We start from the raw sequence: 18,704 nt of genomic DNA, 5'->3' as shown, positions 1-18,704 counted from the left end.
TTCCAGTCGAACCCAGTCACCTACCCAATCGGCAGCAGTAGCAATCAATGACCTCGCGGTTCCAGTCGAACCCAGTCACCTACCCAATCGGCAGCAGTAGCAATCAATGACCTCGCGGTTCCAGTCAAACCCAGTCACCTACCCAATCGGCAGCAGTAGCAATCAATGACCTCGCGGTTCTAGTCGAACCCAGTCACCTACCCACTCGGCAGCAGTAGCCATCAATGACCTCGCGGTTCCAGTCGAACCCAGTCACCTACCCAATCGGCAGCTTATCCTATGATTACCATTACATAAAGGGATCGATCTCACTATTCATCAGGGGTATAGTACTACGTTATTTCGGGATCACACAATGGTTGCCAAATTAGGTGATGTACCGCCTATCCCTCAATCCAAGAGCTCCTCTCTCCCTTATTCAGTTACCACTTACCTGACCAGGATTAGCATCTGTTCACATAGTAGCATCTGACTAGGAGAATAGGTTATCTTTTCATGCAAGAATAAAGAGCACACTATGCAAAGGTTATTATCCAATAGGAGCCACCCTCTCCCCCTTGTTCAGACCCACATGGACGGGAGATGCATCCGTTCACCTGCACCTGACTAGAAGAAAGATTAGCCCCACTAGCGACAATAACATCTACACACTGGTTCACTAAGTACTTTATTTCTCATCGTTACACATAAACACATAATACCACATTACAACACATAGCCTGCAAAGGAAAGTAAAAGATTAGGCTGTACACTCTAATAAGAAAGGGTCGACATCACCTTATTAATATGGAGTCCACAGTCAGCAGTCATCTAGGTTCCCTTCTCGTCTGGGCTTTTAGTTCGTCTTGAAGTCACACCTCTGCAATCACGGGTACACGGCGGCACCGCTATGCACTATTCCCTTCACTTCTCTCTAAGCCCCTGGGACCTTCCTCTCATCAGGTACTCTCCTTTCCTTGCTGGTCTGCTAGGAGAGTGTATGTCTCTCGATTCTTCTCCGCCTTTGGACTGGTGTCTGTCTTCCCTGGAATAAGTGATAGGTTCTCTACTGACGGCCAGATATTGCCTGCAAAACTAACTCCGCAACTATCTCGGGCTTTCACTAATATAGAAGCGTGTTTCTTCATGGAAAATTCCAGCCAGTAACCTGCCGCCCACCAAATTCTTGTACCTCCCCGTACCAAGGACACGTTCCCAGCCGGCCGGCCTGATGTTGTGTCTTCAGTATGAAGAAAAATACAATTCTTCGACAAGGGCCGGCCTGAACCGGTTCTCTCCAAGCGAACAACACCTCGTAACTAAAACATTACACTTGACCTAGAAGCATCCCAAGCTGCCAGGGCAGAAAGAAAGATGGAGTCTCTCCCGTTTGAGGCCTACCAGGCCCGAATTCGGCATAACTCCATGGAAAGTATACTAATACCTTAACTAAAGGGCGAATTATCCCTAATACTAACGAATCTATCCCCTAGTCTATATATATAAGCCCTAATCTAGGGAATAGGATACAGAATCATGTCGAAAGGCCTTGTAAATAGGCTCTATCCACTATTCTAACCCATGTACCAGAATGATAAGAGACTGAAGTCACCATCAATCACCTTTCCTCCAAAAAGGGCCGGGAAAATCGAGCAGAACATTTCACCCTTGACTTCAGTCTATTATACATTTATCAAACGGAACTAACATCTGTGGAGGAATAATAGGAAACAAAACTAACTGATCTACGTCTAGTACCGGGGCTGCAGTATTGAAGTAGAGAAGGAATACACTGAATAAAGCAACAGATAGCAATCAAAAGGCTAATAGTAATCAGAATACCCCCTAAAACTTGACGCAACATATGTAAATGTAAATGTACAGGAATTTATATAGCGCAAATCACCAAGCGGTTTCTAAGCGCTTGCTTAGGGAACCCGTCCTGGTATTCCCCTGTGAGATAACCCCGGCAGGGTATCCACAAGGTGAAAGCCAGGCATCCCGCCGCGAGGGGCCGTTGTGGAGATTAAGCAAGCTATTGCCCAGAGTCGCAGAGTGTGAACCCGTGAATCGAGTAGGCACCGGAGCGAGAATTGTCGAGTCCATGGACATTTTAGGACTCAAGACCCCGCCGAGCCGGGAATTGAACCCTGGTCCTGGGCTGACCTCTGCTTCCAGGTCTGCCTCCTCTAACCAGTGAGCCACACTTCTCCACTGTAAATATATATATATGTAAATCAGGTAGCCAATTAAAGAGCCAGTCAAACCAGCCCTGGTCAATGTGTTTTCTAACCTCTTCTGTCAGGTCGTGAAGTTTATCTATGTGAGCCTGAATGGATTTCGTATGATCAGATAGGTTAAAACAACAAAGACCCTCAAAATCGGAACAGTCATGTCCATGTTTAAGCAAAAGATAATCAATAGCCGCCCGGTTCTGCAAGATAGCTCTACGTTCACCCTGGGCTTCTAGTAGTATGTCAGACAAAATCGTAGAAGTATTATTAATTGATTTCACCATCCAGCAGGCCATTTTCTCGATAGACTTGGCATAATAGACCGCCAAAGCAGGAACACCAATAATTGAAAATGCTAAACCAAGGTATTCAGATTTGGAATATAAATGCATAGATGAATCACAGTCCTCTTGTAGCATTACAGCATCTCGGATTACACGGGAATTAGCATGGGGATGTGAGGAAAACATCAACAAACTCAGTTTAGTAATGGCACAAGGGCCTCTGGAAATGTTCGCGGGAATATATGGCCAGGATGTATTACCACAAGAAAAAAGCCAACCAGAGGGTAGCAACATCGTACGGTAATGACTAGGAGTCACTACTAAACTCCTACAAGTCATATTATTTTGAACAGAAGTGCATGATTTCGGTGACCTCCGGAAACAAAGAGTCCTTTCATGAGCCGTGAACGATGCAGCACCTTTCAGTTTTAAACGTACACACTCAGAAATAGCATTGGGGTCACAAGTAAGAAAGAAGCATAAATCACCCTGCGTAATATTATAAGTTATTATCTGGGACTGGATCAAGGGTGTTGAACCAGGCATCTCAGTACATAAAGGGCAGTATTCATGTGTAGCAACATCTCCCAAAAGGACATTAGGACGGGCATTTGATACATTGAAAATATGGGCCAAAGTCTCCAATGAAGCAGGGACAGCAACTAAACAAGTCGCTAGAATGTCAGTCACCGACCGCATCGGCGTTAAGCAAAAATGAGGGGCATTGGTCACCCGCTTGGCCAAAGTGGTCCAAAAGTTTGATGATGAATCCCACGCAGCAAAGGAACGCGGCATCCGGGTTCTCAAATCAGCCCGGGTCGATGGGTTCCCGCCTCTCCCGTCGCAGCAGTCCAAAAGGAGTCCAACGCCGACACATCCTGCAGCAACAGTCCAGAGAATGATCTGAAAGAGGATCAAAAATAGGCATTATTCATTCTCGAAGGTAACATTTGTCAGCTGGGACAGCTTCCCAGCTATCTTTCCCTGGTCTCATAACAAGAATGGTGTTATCATGACCGGTCGCAATGACTTCAGCCTGTTCAGGGGGGTTCTTAGGCGATTGCACCCAAACTCTAGCTCCAGGATTATCTGTAGAGCCGAAACCTTGTTGTCCTCGTACAGTTAGCAACGTTGGGGCAGCGCCTTTTGTGATCTCACCACTGAAAACAGGCATTATCAACAATTGAGCAATTCGGTCAGTTTTATGAATCGGTACATCAATCTCACTGCTATTCAGCAGGAGCACCTTAATCTCTCCCTGATAGTCACTGTCAATGACTCCTCCAAGTACTTGAATGCCCTTTACAGCCAGCCCTGATCTGGGGGCGATTAATCCAAAATTTCCAGTGGGTATACAGACACCAACACCGGTTTCAATGTTAACTCGATCTTTACTCTTTATTATAGTATCATTCATGGCATGCAAGTCTAAACCTGCCGACCCCGGGGTCGCTCTGCATGGAGCCAGTGCTCCAGGGGTAATTTCCCAGTATGTCACAGGGTCATTAACTTGATTGGGCTTCGCATTGACATTTGGAGGAAACAAACGCATCAATGGAGATTCAGCATTTAGAAAGGGACGATTATTCAAAATTAACAGCGCCTGGAACAAATAATCCCTCCAATTCTTATATCTGTCATCGGTTAATTTACGCAGTTGATTTTTCAGCAAGCCATTCAATCTTTCAATCAGACCCGAGGCCTGAGGATAATACGTTATATGAAACACCCATTCAATATTATTCTCCACACAAAATTCCTGTACCAATCTTCCACGAAAATGGGATGCATTATCAGATTGAATTTGGAAGGGGATACCATAATAGAGCATAATCAATTCGAATGTTTTGATTGTATTCACTTGGGTAGCTTGTTTACAGGGGAGGGCCACTAACAGGCCACTGTATGTATCCACAATGGTGCAAATGTATTGACAGTTTTTACTCATAGGAAGCGGGCCAATATAATCAATTTGCCAAATTTGAGCGGGCAGCTTCCCGCGATGTAAATGGCCTTTAACAATTTGAGGCACTTTCCGCTGTCTAGCATGCTGACAAATGGGACAATGCAAAATAATGTCTTTGATTAAATCTAGAGGAATATAAATTCCTCGATCAGCAGCCCACCTGCTAGTGGCTTTCTCTCCATAATGTCCTGCCTTCTGGTGGGCCCATTTCGCCAATCCTTCCATATCAGAATCCTGCATGTCCACCATTGCCTCAGCAATTTTAGATTGTTCATCTGCAATATTATGAAAAAATTTGTCAAGGGAATCTATTGGGGTATGAGCATCCACGTGAAAGATTGTAACAGTACTCTGCGGGAGCATGTCCCAAATCTCTTGCCATAATTCTTTCCCCCACAGTTCTTTTGAATGTAATTCCCAATTATGGGAATGCCAAGTCGGTAACCAGACTGCTAATCCATTGGCAGTAGACCAGGAATCAGTAAATATATGACATGTACCAGGTAACTCTTGTTTCAGAACTTGATAAACAGCATAAAGCTCAGCAAATTGACTACTCTTTCCCTCACCTGTCGTACTCAGCAATCTTTGTGTGATCGGATTATAGGACACTGCTTTCCAATGTCTTTTTGTCCCTATGAATCTTGCTGAACCATCAGTAAACCAAACGTGGTTTCTGTCTTCCAGGGACAAATCATCAAATGGCCTTCCCCACTTGACAGGGGATTCCTGTACTAAAGGTACGGAGCATTCACTCTCTGTCTCAACCAATGGTGCCTGCGCCACCTGCTCATGCAAGGATGCAACTCCTTTCGGTCCCACACGTGCCCTGTCCTGTATGTACCACTTCCATTTAATCACACTCGCTTCCTGAGCATGTCCAATTCTGTGAGTTTTCGGCGAACTCAAAACCCACTGCATGATAGGAATTTCAGGTCGCAGAACCACATCATGTCCCAAAGTCAATTGCTCGGTATCCACCAGAGCCCAATAACATGCAAGCAACTGTTTCTCAAAAGGTGTATAACGCTCACCAGCATCAGGTAACTTTTTAGTCCAAAAACCTAACAGTACTTTACTTCTGCCTTGTTTCTGCCACAAACTCCAATTTGCATAAAGGCCTTGTACAGACACATTCAAGTCCACATCACCATCACACACAGGCCATAAATCTAAGGCATACTGGATCACTTCTTTTGCCAAACTAAACGCATCTTGCTGTGGTTTACCCCATTCAAACGCATTATTTTTACGAGTGACTCGATACAAGGGGGCCAATATTTGACTCAAATGAGGAATATGCTGGCGCCAAAAACCAAATAAGCCGATGAAGCTTTGGGCTTCTTTCCTATTCCTCGGAACTGCAAAGTCAAGAATCTTTTGTTTTACTTGTGGGATTACCTCTCTGTGACCTTCATGCCAATTAATACCCAGAAATTTTACAGTCTGGGATGGACCTTGTAATTTATCCGGGTTGATTTCCCAACCTTTTTCACGTAAACATTCAAGAATTTTATCCAATTGGGTCTGAACTTCATCTTGTGTTTCACCTTGAATCAGAATATCATCAATATAATGACATATTTGAATTTTCGAATTTACGGGTACCTCAGCCAAATGCTCTGCCACCAGCCGGTGACATATCGTGGGGCTATGCACATAGCCCTGGGGAAGACTTCTAAACGTCATTTGACGTCCGTTCCATGTAAAACTGAATTGATCCTGGCATTCAGGGGCAATCGGGATTGAAAAGAAAGCATTAGCAATATCAATGGACGCATACCATGTACCTGGATGCTTTTGAATTCTTTCAATTAAGGTAACAATATCCGGTACTGCAACAGTTAAAGGGGGCGTATGTTTATTCAATTCTCGATAATCAACAGTCATGCGCCAAGAGTTATCACTCTTACGCACCGGCCAGACAGGATTATTCCAAGCAGAGGTAACTGGAGTTATAACCCCTGCATCCACCAAGTCTTGAATAGTGCTGCTAATTTCTTCATGGCCACCTGGGATACGATACTGCTTCTGGCAAACCACTTTTGTCGCCTGGGGAATCTTTACGGGGGGCATTCTCAAACGACCAACCCGTACGGGTCTGGATGATATGTAATGTTTGGTTCCAAATTGATAACATCCATCATCCAAATATAAAGTCATTCCTTTCAAAATGTCAATTCCAATGATGTACTCTACAAGGGGCACGACTAATACAGAATATTCATTTCTAGGAATTCTGCCTATTTTCATTTCAATTGTAGTTTGTATTGCGGGAGTTTCCTTCCCACCCAAACCCGTAATGGTAAAAAATTGGCCTTTAAATTTCTTCGATTTTCCATGAATAAGGGTGGCCTCCGCTCCTGTATCTACTAATGCTCGGGCCCTTTGAATATTACGATGTCTCCAAAAAATTTCAATATCAACATAGGGTCTATTATCTCGATGAGCCCATCTGTGTACGGGAGCTTGACCTACTTCCTAATCATTTTTGCTGCGTTCTATCGCCCAGGACAAATCAGGATAGAGACTCTCACGTTTCTCAGGTATCAATATATCGTGTTCATATCCATCTCCCTTACGAAATGGATTCCTATCCTCCGTATTGTATTGTGAATTTCGATCGGAAAATCTGTGTCGATCCTCCCTCCTCCTCAACTCAGGGGACTGATCCCTATCATCTCTACGTCGGTTGTTACCATAATCATCTCTCCCCCTCTCTCTCTCCCCCTCTCTCTCTCTCTCTCTCCCCCGACGAGGGGACACATCACGCTCAAGCCGTCGATCATCACGACGATCAGAACGTACACGACGGGAGTCATCACCGCTGTCATCAGAGCATTCACGATCACACTCAGTCGTACGCACACGCCGGGCACCCTCCTTCCGGTCCAAACCGCGCTTGCGAAACAAGTCCCACAAACGAGAAGTAGTTTCACCATCAATGTCCTCCCTCCTCACACCATCAGCCAAAAGTGCCATAAACATGTCACGTCTTGAAATTCTATTTTCACCCGGAGTACGAGTGTCAGACCGAGACTGTCGTTCAGGCTTAAACCAATCACCCAGCTCACCGAGCTGGCGTACAGATTCCAGCACCACAGATAATGCATTACCAGTCTGATTGATCAATAAGGTCATCATGCCCTGCTTATAAGCAACCGGGGAAGAACGAATAATACGATTCCGCACAGAAGACGTTAACAAACCATCAAGCAATCTGTCAGCAGTACTCAGAAAAATCGCAGTTTTCATCACCTCCTCCTTGAGATGCTGTGCAGCATCGCGTAGAGTATACCACGGCTTGTCATTCACAGGCCAGTCAGATTCAGTAGGGTACTTTTGATTACACCCCTCAGTCGCCAACTGAAGCAAACTGATTTGACCACCACCATTAAAATTACGAAAATGATCTTGTACAGTAGAATCCGAGCTCAAAGAGCAGAATTTCAAAGAATCGCCAGCATCCAACATAATGCCAGCAGCGCCCAGTTCATAGAGGCGCACCATCCACGTAAGCAAGGTCTCACCAGCGCGCTGTCGAAAGCGCTGCAAAATATCACTAATTTCCTGTTGAGTAAAATCCTCCAAAGAATCCAAAGGAATACCGTTCAGATGACCGGGAGCCTGCTGCAACTTCCTACGAAAAACAGGATGTGCAGAGACCGCAGGAAGGGCACCAGAAGGAGCCCGATCAGTAAATTCGGGGGAACAATCCGCATGAGAAGTAGAAAGTGAATTCAAAGGGCAATCGCAGTCGCGGGAATCAACATCCGTAGCACAAGAAGCAGATTTAAGAACCCGTCCGGAGCGAGAAGACCCGCGATCCTTAGGCTCCTCATCCGAGGAAAGGGAATCACTCGAATTCCAGATATTACCATCCCACTCATCAGGATTCCAATCCAGTCCGGCTTTCGCCACGACCAGACGCACTTTCCGCTTAGAAACGCGACCCCGACGATGCTTGTATTTATAACGTGCAATCCGCACAGCCGCCCTTTCGGCGACAGTCTGGTACGTCTCAAGCTTGTCAGCAAGCAATTTATTTTGACAACGCAACAAAGTATGAGCATTCTGAATTTTAACAAACTTCCGTTCCATTTCCACATGCTCCCTCCGCAATTTCAACAACCTCTCATGTACAAGCCTGTACGCAGACAAAACAATCCAACCTCTGCGACCTAAACTAGGAAGCTCATCACCCTTCGCTACCGGCGCCTTCTGCAAACAGGAAATCACATCAGCCGGCTCCGCCAGCTCCAGACAAGAATTCCAATTTTCACTCAAACCAGTAGAATCAGCCCACTCGCGGGCCAAGGCCTCATAAGGCGTTGAATCCCAGCCGGGAATATCAACAGGCAACTTAAAAACAGATTTCGACTTTCTCAAGAACATTCTGAGAAAAGGAAACTAAACACACAAAAAGAAAACGAAACAACAAACGCAAGCACGTATACGCCGAGGACAAATAAAAAGACAACAACGCACACAGGTTTCGTAAACGGTTCGTGGCGCCAAATGTTCTGCTTGGGTTTTCGGATCAGATAGAACCTGCTCCTCAGAGCATCACTAACCCAGCCAGAACGTTACTCTCTCCCCTCCCTAGGGCCTATTCACGACAGGTATCTACCCCCTAAGGACAGGGAACTTCTAAGATACATACCATGTACCTCCTATAATATCAGCAATCAATGACCTCGCGGCTCCAGTCGAACCCAGTCACCTACCCAATCGGCAGCAGTAGCAATCAATGACCTCGCGGCTCCAGTCGAACCCAGTCACCTACCCAATCGGCAGCAGTAGCAATCAATGACCTCGCAGCTCCAGTCGAACCCAGTCACCTACCCAATCGGCAGCAGTAGCAATCAATGACCTCGCGGCTCCAGTCGAACCCAGTCACCTGCCCAATCGGCAGCAGTAGCAATATCAATGACCTCGCGGCTCCAGTCGAACCCAGTCACCTACCCAATCGGCAGCAGTAGCAATCAATGACCTCGCGGCTCCAGTCAAACCCAGTCACCTACCCAATCGGCAGCAGTAGCAATCAATGACCTCGCGGCTCCAGTCGAACCCAGTCACCTACCCAATCGGCAGCATTAGCAATCAATGACCTCGTGGCTCCAGTCGAACCCAGTCACCTACCCAATCGGCAGCAGTAGCAATCAATGACCTCGCGGCTCCAGTCGAACCCAGTCACCTACCCAACCGGCAGCTTATCCTATGATTACCATTACATAAAGGGATCGATCTCACTATTCATCAGGGGTATAGTACTACGTTATTTCGGGATTACACAATGGTTGCCAAATTAGGTAATGTACCACCTATCCCTCGATCTAAGAGCCCCTCTCTCCCTTATTCAGTTACCACTTACCTGACCAGGATTAGCATCTGTTCACATAGTAGCATCTGACTAGGAGAATAGGTTATCTTTTCATGAAAGGATAAAGAGCACACTATGTAAAGGTTATTATCTCATAGAAGCCACCCTCTCCCCCTTGTTCAGACCCACATGGACGGGAGATGCATCCGTTCACCTGCACCTGACTGGAAGAAAGATTAGCCCCACTAGGGACAACAACAGCTACACACTGGTTCACTAAGTACTTTATTTCTCATCGTTACACATAAACACATAATACCACATTACAACACATAAGCCTGCAAAGGAAAGTAAAAGATTAGGCTGTACACTCTAATAAGAAAGGATCGACATCACCTTATTAATATGGAGTCCACAGTCAGCAGTCATCTAGGTTCCCTTCTCGTCTGGGCTTTTAGTTCGTCTTGAAGTCACACCTCTGCAATCACGGGTACACGGCGGCACCGCTATGCACTGTTCCCTTCACTCCTCTCTAAGCCCCTGGGACCTTTCTCTCATCAGCTACTCTCCTTTCCTGGCTGGTCTGCTAGGAGAGTGCATGTCTCTCGATTCTTCTCCGCCTTTGGACTGGTATCTGTCTTCCCTGGAATAAGTGATAGGTTTTCTACTGACGGCCAGATATCGCCTGCAAGACTAACTCCGCAACTACCTCGGGCTTCCACTAATATAGAAGCGTGTTTCTTCATGGAAAATTCCAGCCAGTAACCTGCCGCCCACCAAATTCTTGTACCTCCCCGTACCAAGGACACGTTCCCAGCCGGCCGGCCTGATGTTGTGTCTTCGGTATGAAGAAAAATACAATTCTTCGACAAGGGCCGGCCTGAACCGGTTCTCTCCAAGCGAACAACACCTCGTAACTAAAACATTACACTTGACCTAGAAGCATCCCAGGCTGCCGGGGCAGAAAGAAAGATGGAGTCTCTCCCGTTTGAGGCCTACCAGACCCGAATTCAGCATAACTCCATGGAAAGTATACTAATACCTTAACTAAGGGGCGAATTATCCCTAATACTAACGAATCTATCCCCTAGTCTATATATATAAGCCCTAATCTAGAGAATAGGATACAGAATCATGTCGAAATGCCTTGTAAATAGGCTCTATCCACTATTCTAACCCATGTACCAGAATGATAGGAGACTGAAGTCACCATCAATCACCTTTCCTCCAAAAAGGGCCGGGAAAATCGAGCAGAACAAATGCGAAGACTATTGCAAAGCAATTCACAGAGACTATTGCAAAGCAATGCACAGAGTCTATTGCAAAGCAATGCACAGACTATTGCAAAGCAATTCACAGACTATTGCAAAGCAATGCGAAGACTATTGCAAAGCAATGCACAGACTATTGCAAAGCAATGCACAGAGACTATTGCAAAGCAGTGCACGGACTATTGCAAAGCAATGCACAGACCATTGCAAAGCAATGCACAGACTATTACAAAGCAATGCAAAGAGACTATTGCAAAGCAATGCACAGGGACTATTGCAAAGCAATGCACAAAGACTATTGCAAAGCAATGCACAGACTATTGCAAAGCAATGCACAGACTATTGCAAAGCAATGCACAGAGACTATTGCAAAGCAATGCACACAATACTGCAAAGCAATGCACAGACTATTGCAAAGCAATGCACAGAGACTATTGCAAAGCAATGCACAGACTACTGCAAAGCAATGCACAGACTATTGCAAAGCAATGCACAGACTATTGCAAAGCAATGCACAGACACTATTGCAATGCAATGCACAGAGATTATTGCAAAGCAATGCACAGACTATTGCAAAGCAATGTACAGACTTTTGCAAAGCAATGCAAAGAGACTATTGCAAAGCAATGCAGAGAGACTATTGCAAAGCAATGCACAGACTATTGCAAAGCAATGCCCAGACTATTGCAAAGCAATGCACAGAGACTATTGCAAAGTAATGCGAAGACTATTGCAAAGCAATGCACAGACTACTGCAAAGCAATGCACAGACTATTGCAAAGCAATGCACAGAGGTTATTGCAAAGCAATGCACAGACTATTGCAAAGCAATTCACAGACTATTGCAAAGCAATGCACAGAGACTATTGCAAAGCAATGCACAGACCATTGCAAAGCAATGCACAGAGACTATTGCAAAGCAATGCAGAGACTATTGCAAAGCAATGCACAGAGACTATTGCAAAGCAATGCACAGACTATTGCAAAGCAATGCACAGACCATTGCAAAGCAATGCACAGACTATTGCAAAGCAATGCGAAGACTATTGCAAAGCAATGCACAGAGACTATTGCAAAGCAATGCACAGACTATTGCAAAGCAATTCACAGACTATTGCAAAGCAATGCGAAGACTATTGCAAAGCAATGCGAAGTCTATTGCAAAGCAATGCACAGAGACTATTGCAAAGCAATGCATAGACTATTGCAAAGCAATGCACAGAGACTACTGCAAAGCAATGCACAGACTATTGCAAAGCAATGCACAGACTATTGCAAAGCAATGCACAGAGACTATTGCAAAGCAACGCACAGACTATTGCAAAGCAATGCACAGACCATTGCAAAGCAATGCACAGACTATTGCAAAGCAATGCGAAGACTATTGCAAAGCAATGCACAGAGACTATTGCAAAGCAATGCACAGACTACTGCAAAGCAATGCACAGACTATTGCAAAGCAATGCACAGAGACTATTGCAAAGCAATGCACAGACTACTGCAAAGCAATGCACAGACTATTGCAAAGCAATGCACAGACTATTGCAAAGCAATGCACAGAGACTATTGCAAAGCAATGCACAGAGACTATTGCAAAGCAATGCACAGAGACTATTGCAAAGCAATGCACAGACTATTGCAAAGCAATACACAGAGACTATTGCAAAGCAATGCACAGACTATTGCAAAGCAACGCACAGAGACTATTGCAAAGCAATGCACAGACTATTGCAAAGCAATGAGCAGAGACAATTGCAAAGCAATGCACAGACTACTGCAAAGCAATGCACAGACTATTGCAAAGCAATGACAGAGGTTATTGCAAAGCAATGCACAGACTATTGCAAAGCAATTCACAGACTATTGCAAAGCAATGCACAGAGACTATTGCAAAGCAATGCACAGACTATTGCAAAGCAATGCACAGAGACTATTGCAAAGCAATGCACAGACTATTGCAAAGCAATGCACAGAGACTATTGCAAAGCAATGCACAGACTATTGCAAAGCAATGCACAGACCATTGCAAAGCAATGCACAGACTATTGCAAAGCAATGCGAAGACTATTGCAAAGCAATGCACAGAGACTATTGCAAAGCAATGCACACACTACTGCAAAGCAATGCACAGACCATTGCAAAGCAATGCACAGAGACTATTGCAAAGCAATGCACAGACTACTGCAAAGCAATGCACAGACTATTGCAAAGCAATGCACAGACTATTGCAAAGCAATGCACAGAGACTATTGCAAAGCAATGCACAGACTTTTGCAAAGCAATGCACAGAGACTATTGCAAAGCAATGCACAGACTATTGCAAAGCAACGCACAGACCATTGCAAAGCAATGCACAGACTATTGCGAAGCAATGCAAAGACTATTGCAAAGCAATGCAAAGAGACTATTGCAAAGCAATGCACAGACTATTGCAAAGCAATGCACAGAGACTATTGTAATGCAACGCACAGAGACTATTGCAAAGCAATGCACAGACTATTGCAAAGCAATGTGAAGACTATTGCAAAGCAATGCACAGAGACTATTGCAAAGCAATGCACAGACTATTGCAAATTAATTCACAGACTATTGCAAAGCAATGCAAAGACTATTGCAAAGCAATGCAAAGACTATTGCAAAGCAATGCGAAGACTATTGCAAAGCAATGCACAGAGACTATTGCAAAGCAATGCACAGACTATTGCAAAGCAATACACAGAGACTATTGCAAAGCAATGCACAGACTATTGCAAAGCAATGCACAGAGACTATTGCAAAGCAATGCACAGACTATTGCAAAGCAATGAACAGAGACAATTGCAAAGCAATGCACAGAGACTATTGCAAAGCAATGCACAGACTATTGCAAAGCAATGCATAGCGACTATTGCAAAGCAATGCACAGAGACTATTGCAAAGCAATGCACAGACTATTGCAAAGCAATGCACAAACTTTTGCAAAGCAATGCAAAGAGACTATTGCAAAGCAATGCACAGAGACTATTGCAAAGCAATGCACAGACTATTGCAAAGCAATGCACAGACTATTGCAAAGCAATGCACAGAGACTATTGCAAAGTAATGCACAGACTATTGCAAAGCAATGCACAGAGACTTTTGCAAAGCAATGCACAGACTATTGCAAAGCAATGCACAGAGACTATTGCAAAGCAATGCACAGACTACTGCAAAGCAATGCACAGACTATTGCAAAGCAATGCACAGACTATTGCAAAGCAATGCACAGAGACTATTGCAAAGCAATGCACAGACTATTGCAAAGCAATGCACAGAGACTATTGCAAAGCAATGCACAGAGACTATTGCAAAGCAATGCACAGACTATTGCAAAGCAATACACAGAGACTATTGCAAAGCAATGCACAGACTATTGCAAAGCAATGCACAGAGACTATTGCAAAGCAATGCACAGACTATTGCAAAGCAATGAACAGAGACTATTGCAAAGCAATGCACAGACTATTGCAAAGCAATGCACAGACTTTTGCAAAGCAATGCAAAGAGACTATTGCAAAGCAATGCACAGAGACTATTGCAAAACAATGCACAGACTATTGCAAAGCAATGCACAGACTATTGCAAAGCAATGCACAGAGACTATTGCAAAGTAATGCGAAGACTATTGCAAAGCAATGCACAGAGACTATTGCAAAGCAATGCACAGACTACTGCAAAGCAATGCACAGACTATTGCAAAGCAATGCACAGAGACTAATGCAAAGCAATGCACAGACTATTGCAAAGCAATTCACAGACTATTGCAAAGCAATGCGAAGACTATTGCAAAGCAATGCGAAGACTATTGCAAAGCAATGCACAGAGACTATTGCAAAGCAATGCACAGACTATTGCAAAGCAATGCACAGAGACTATTGCGAAGCAATGCACAGACTATTGCAAAGCAATGCACAGAGACTATTGCAAAGCAATGCACAGACTATTGCAAAGCAACGCACAGACCATTGCAAAGCAATGCACAGACTATTGCGAAGCAATGCGAAGACTATTGCAAAGCAATGCAGAGAGACTATTGCAAAGCAATGCTCACACTACTGCAAAGCAATGCACAGACTATTGCAAAGCAATGCACAGAGACTATTGCAAAGCAATGCACAGACTACTGCAAAGCAATGCACAGACTATTGCAAAGCAATGCACAGACTATTGCAAAGCCATGCACAGACACTATTGCAGTGCAATGCACAGAGATTATTGCAAAGCAATGCACAGACTATTGCAAAGCAATGCACAGACTTTTGCAAAGCAATGCAAAGAGACTATTGCAAAGCAATGCAGAGACTATTGCAAAGCAATGCACAGAGACTATTGCAATGCAATTCACATACTACTGCAAAGCAAAGCACAGTCTATTGCAAAGCAATGCACAGAGACTATTGCAAAGCAATGCACAGACTATTGCTAAGCAATGCACAGAGACTATTGCAAAGCAATGTCCAGACTATTGCAAACCAATGCACAGACTATTGCAAAGCAATGCACAGACTATTGCAAAGCAATGCACAGAGACTATTGCAAAGCAATGCCCAGACTATTGCAAAGCAATGCACAGAGACTATTGCAAAGCAATGCACAGACTATTGCAAAGCAATGCACAGAGACTATTGCAAAGCAATGCACAGAGACTCTTGCAAAGCAATGCACAGACTATTGCAAAGCAATGCACAGACTATTGCAAAGCAATGCACAGACTATTGCAAAGCAATGCACAGAGACTATTGCAAAGCAATGCACAGACTATTGCAAAGCAATGCACAGACTATTGCAAAGCAATGCACAGAGACTATTGCAAAGCAATGCACAGAGACTATTGAAAAGCAATGCACAGACTATTGCAAAGCAATGCACAGACTATTGCAAAGCAATGCAAAGAGAATATTGCAAAGCAATGCACATACTATTGCAAAGCAATGCACAGACTATTGCAAAGCAATGCACAGAGACTATTGCAAAGTAATGCACAGACTATTGCAAAGCAATACACAGAGACTATTGCAAAGCAGTGCACAGACTATTGCAAAGCAATGCACAGACTATTGCAAAGCAATGCACAGAGACTATTGCACAGCAATGCACAGACTATTGCAAAGCAATGCACAGACTATTGCAAAGCAATGCACAGAGACTATTGCAAAGCAATGCACAGACTATTGCAAAGCAATGCACAGACTATTGCATAGCAATGCACAGAGACTATTGCAAAGCAATGCACAGACTATTGCAAAGCAATGCACTGAGACTATTGCAATGCAATTCACATACTACTGCAAAGCAATGCACAGTCTATTGCAAAGCAATGCACAGAGACTTTTGCAAAGCAATTCACAGACTATTGCTAAGTAATGCACAGAGACTATTGCAAAGCAATGCCCAGACTATTGCAAAGCAATGCACAGACTATTGCAAAGCAATGCACAGAGACTATTGCAAAGCAATGCACAGACTATTGCAAAGCAATGCACAGACTAATGCAAAGCAATGCACAGACTATTGCAAAGCAATGCAAAGAGACTATTGCAAAGCAATGCACAGACTATTGCAAAGCAATGCACAGAGACTATTGCAATGCAGTGCACAGAGACTATTGCAAAGCAATGCACAGACTATTGCAAAGCAATGCGAAGACTATTGCAAAGCAATTCACAGAGACTATTGCAAAGCAATGCACAGAGTCTATTGCAAAGCAATGCACAGACTATTGCAAAGCAATTCACAGACTATTGCAAAGCAATGCGAAGACTATTGCAAAGCAATGCACAGACTATTGCAAAGCAATGCACAGAGACTATTGCAAAGCAGTGCACGGACTATTGCAAAGCAATGCACAGACCATTGCAAAGCAATGCACAGACTATTGCAAAGCAATGCAAAGAGACTATTGCAAAGCAATGCACAGGGACTATTGCAAAGCAATGCACAAAGACTATTGCAAAGCAGTGCACAGACTATTGCAAAGCAATGCACAGACTATTGCAAAGCAATGCACAGACTATTGCAAAGCAATGCACAGACTATTGCAAAGCAATGCACAGAGACTATTGCAAAGCAATGCACAGACTATTGCAAAGCAATGCACAGACTATTGCAAAGCAATGCACAGACTATTGCAAAGCAATGCACAGAGACTATTGCAAAGCAATGCACAGAGACTATTGCAAAGCAATGCACAGACTATTGCAAAGCAATGCACAAAGACTATTGCAAAGCAATGCACAGAGACTATTGCAAAGCAATGCACAGACTATTGCAAAGCAATGCACAGACTATTGCAGAGCAATGCAAAGAGACTATTGCAAAGCAATGCACAGAGACTATTGCAAAGCAGTGCACAGACTATTGCAAAGCAATGCACAGACTATTGCAAAGCAATGCACAGAGACTATTGCAAAGTAATGCACAGACTATTGCAAAGCAATGCACAGAGACTATTGCAAAGCAATGCACAGACTAATGCAAAGCAATGCACAGAGACTATTGCAAAGCAATGCACAGAGACTATTGCAAAGCAATGCACATAGACTATTGCAAAGCAGTACACAGATTATTGCAAAGCAATGCACAGACTATTGCAAAGCAATGCACAGAGACTATTGCACAGCAATGCACAGAGATTATTGCAAAGCAATGCACAGACTATTGCAAAGCAATGCACAGCGACTATTGCAAAGCGATGCACAGAGACTATTGCAAAGCAATGCACAGACTATTGCAAAGCAATGCACAGACTTTTGCAAAGCAATGCAAAGAGACTATTGCAAAGCAATGCACAGACTATTGCAAAGCAATGCACAGACTATTGCAAAGCAATGCACAGAGACTATTGCAAAGCAATGCACAGACTATTGCAAAGCAATGCACAGAGACTATTGCAAAGTAATGCGAAGACTATTGCAAAGCAATGCACAGAGACTATTGCAAAGCAATGCACAGACTACTGCAAAGCAATGCACAGACTATTGCAAAGCAATGCACAGAGACTAATGCAAAGCAATGCACAGACTATTGCAAAGCAATTCACAGACTATTGCAAAGCAATGCGAAGACTATTGCAAAGCAATGCGAAGACTATTGCAAAGCAATGCACAGAGACTATTGCAAAGCAATGCACAGACTATTGCAAAGCAATGCACAGAGACTATTGCAAAGCAATGCACAGACTATTGCAAAGCAATGCACAGAGACTATTGCAAAGCAATGCGCAGACTATTGCAAAGCAACTCACAGACCATTGCAAAGCAATGCACAGACTATTGCGAAGCAATGCGAAGACTATTGCAAAGCAATGCACAGAGACTATTGCAAAGCAATGCACACACTACTGCAAAGCAATGCACAGACTATTGCAAAGCAATGCACAGAGACTATTGCAAAGCAATGCACAGACTACTGCAAAGCAATGCACAGACTATTGCAAAGCAATGCACAGACTATTGCAAAGCAATGCACATACACTATTGCAATGCAATGCACAGAGATTATTGCAAAGCAATGCACAGACTATTGCAAAGCAATGCACAGACTATTGCAAAGCAATGCACAGAGACTATTGCAAAGCAATGCACAGACTATTGCAAAGCAATGCACAGAGACTATTGCAAAGCAATGCAC

Source organism: Lissotriton helveticus (assembly GCF_964261635.1).
Source record: "Lissotriton helveticus chromosome 1_1 unlocalized genomic scaffold, aLisHel1.1 SUPER_1_unloc_6, whole genome shotgun sequence".
In the NCBI taxonomy this organism is placed as follows: Eukaryota; Metazoa; Chordata; class Amphibia; order Caudata; family Salamandridae; genus Lissotriton; species Lissotriton helveticus.
This window is presented reverse-complemented; position numbering follows the sequence as displayed.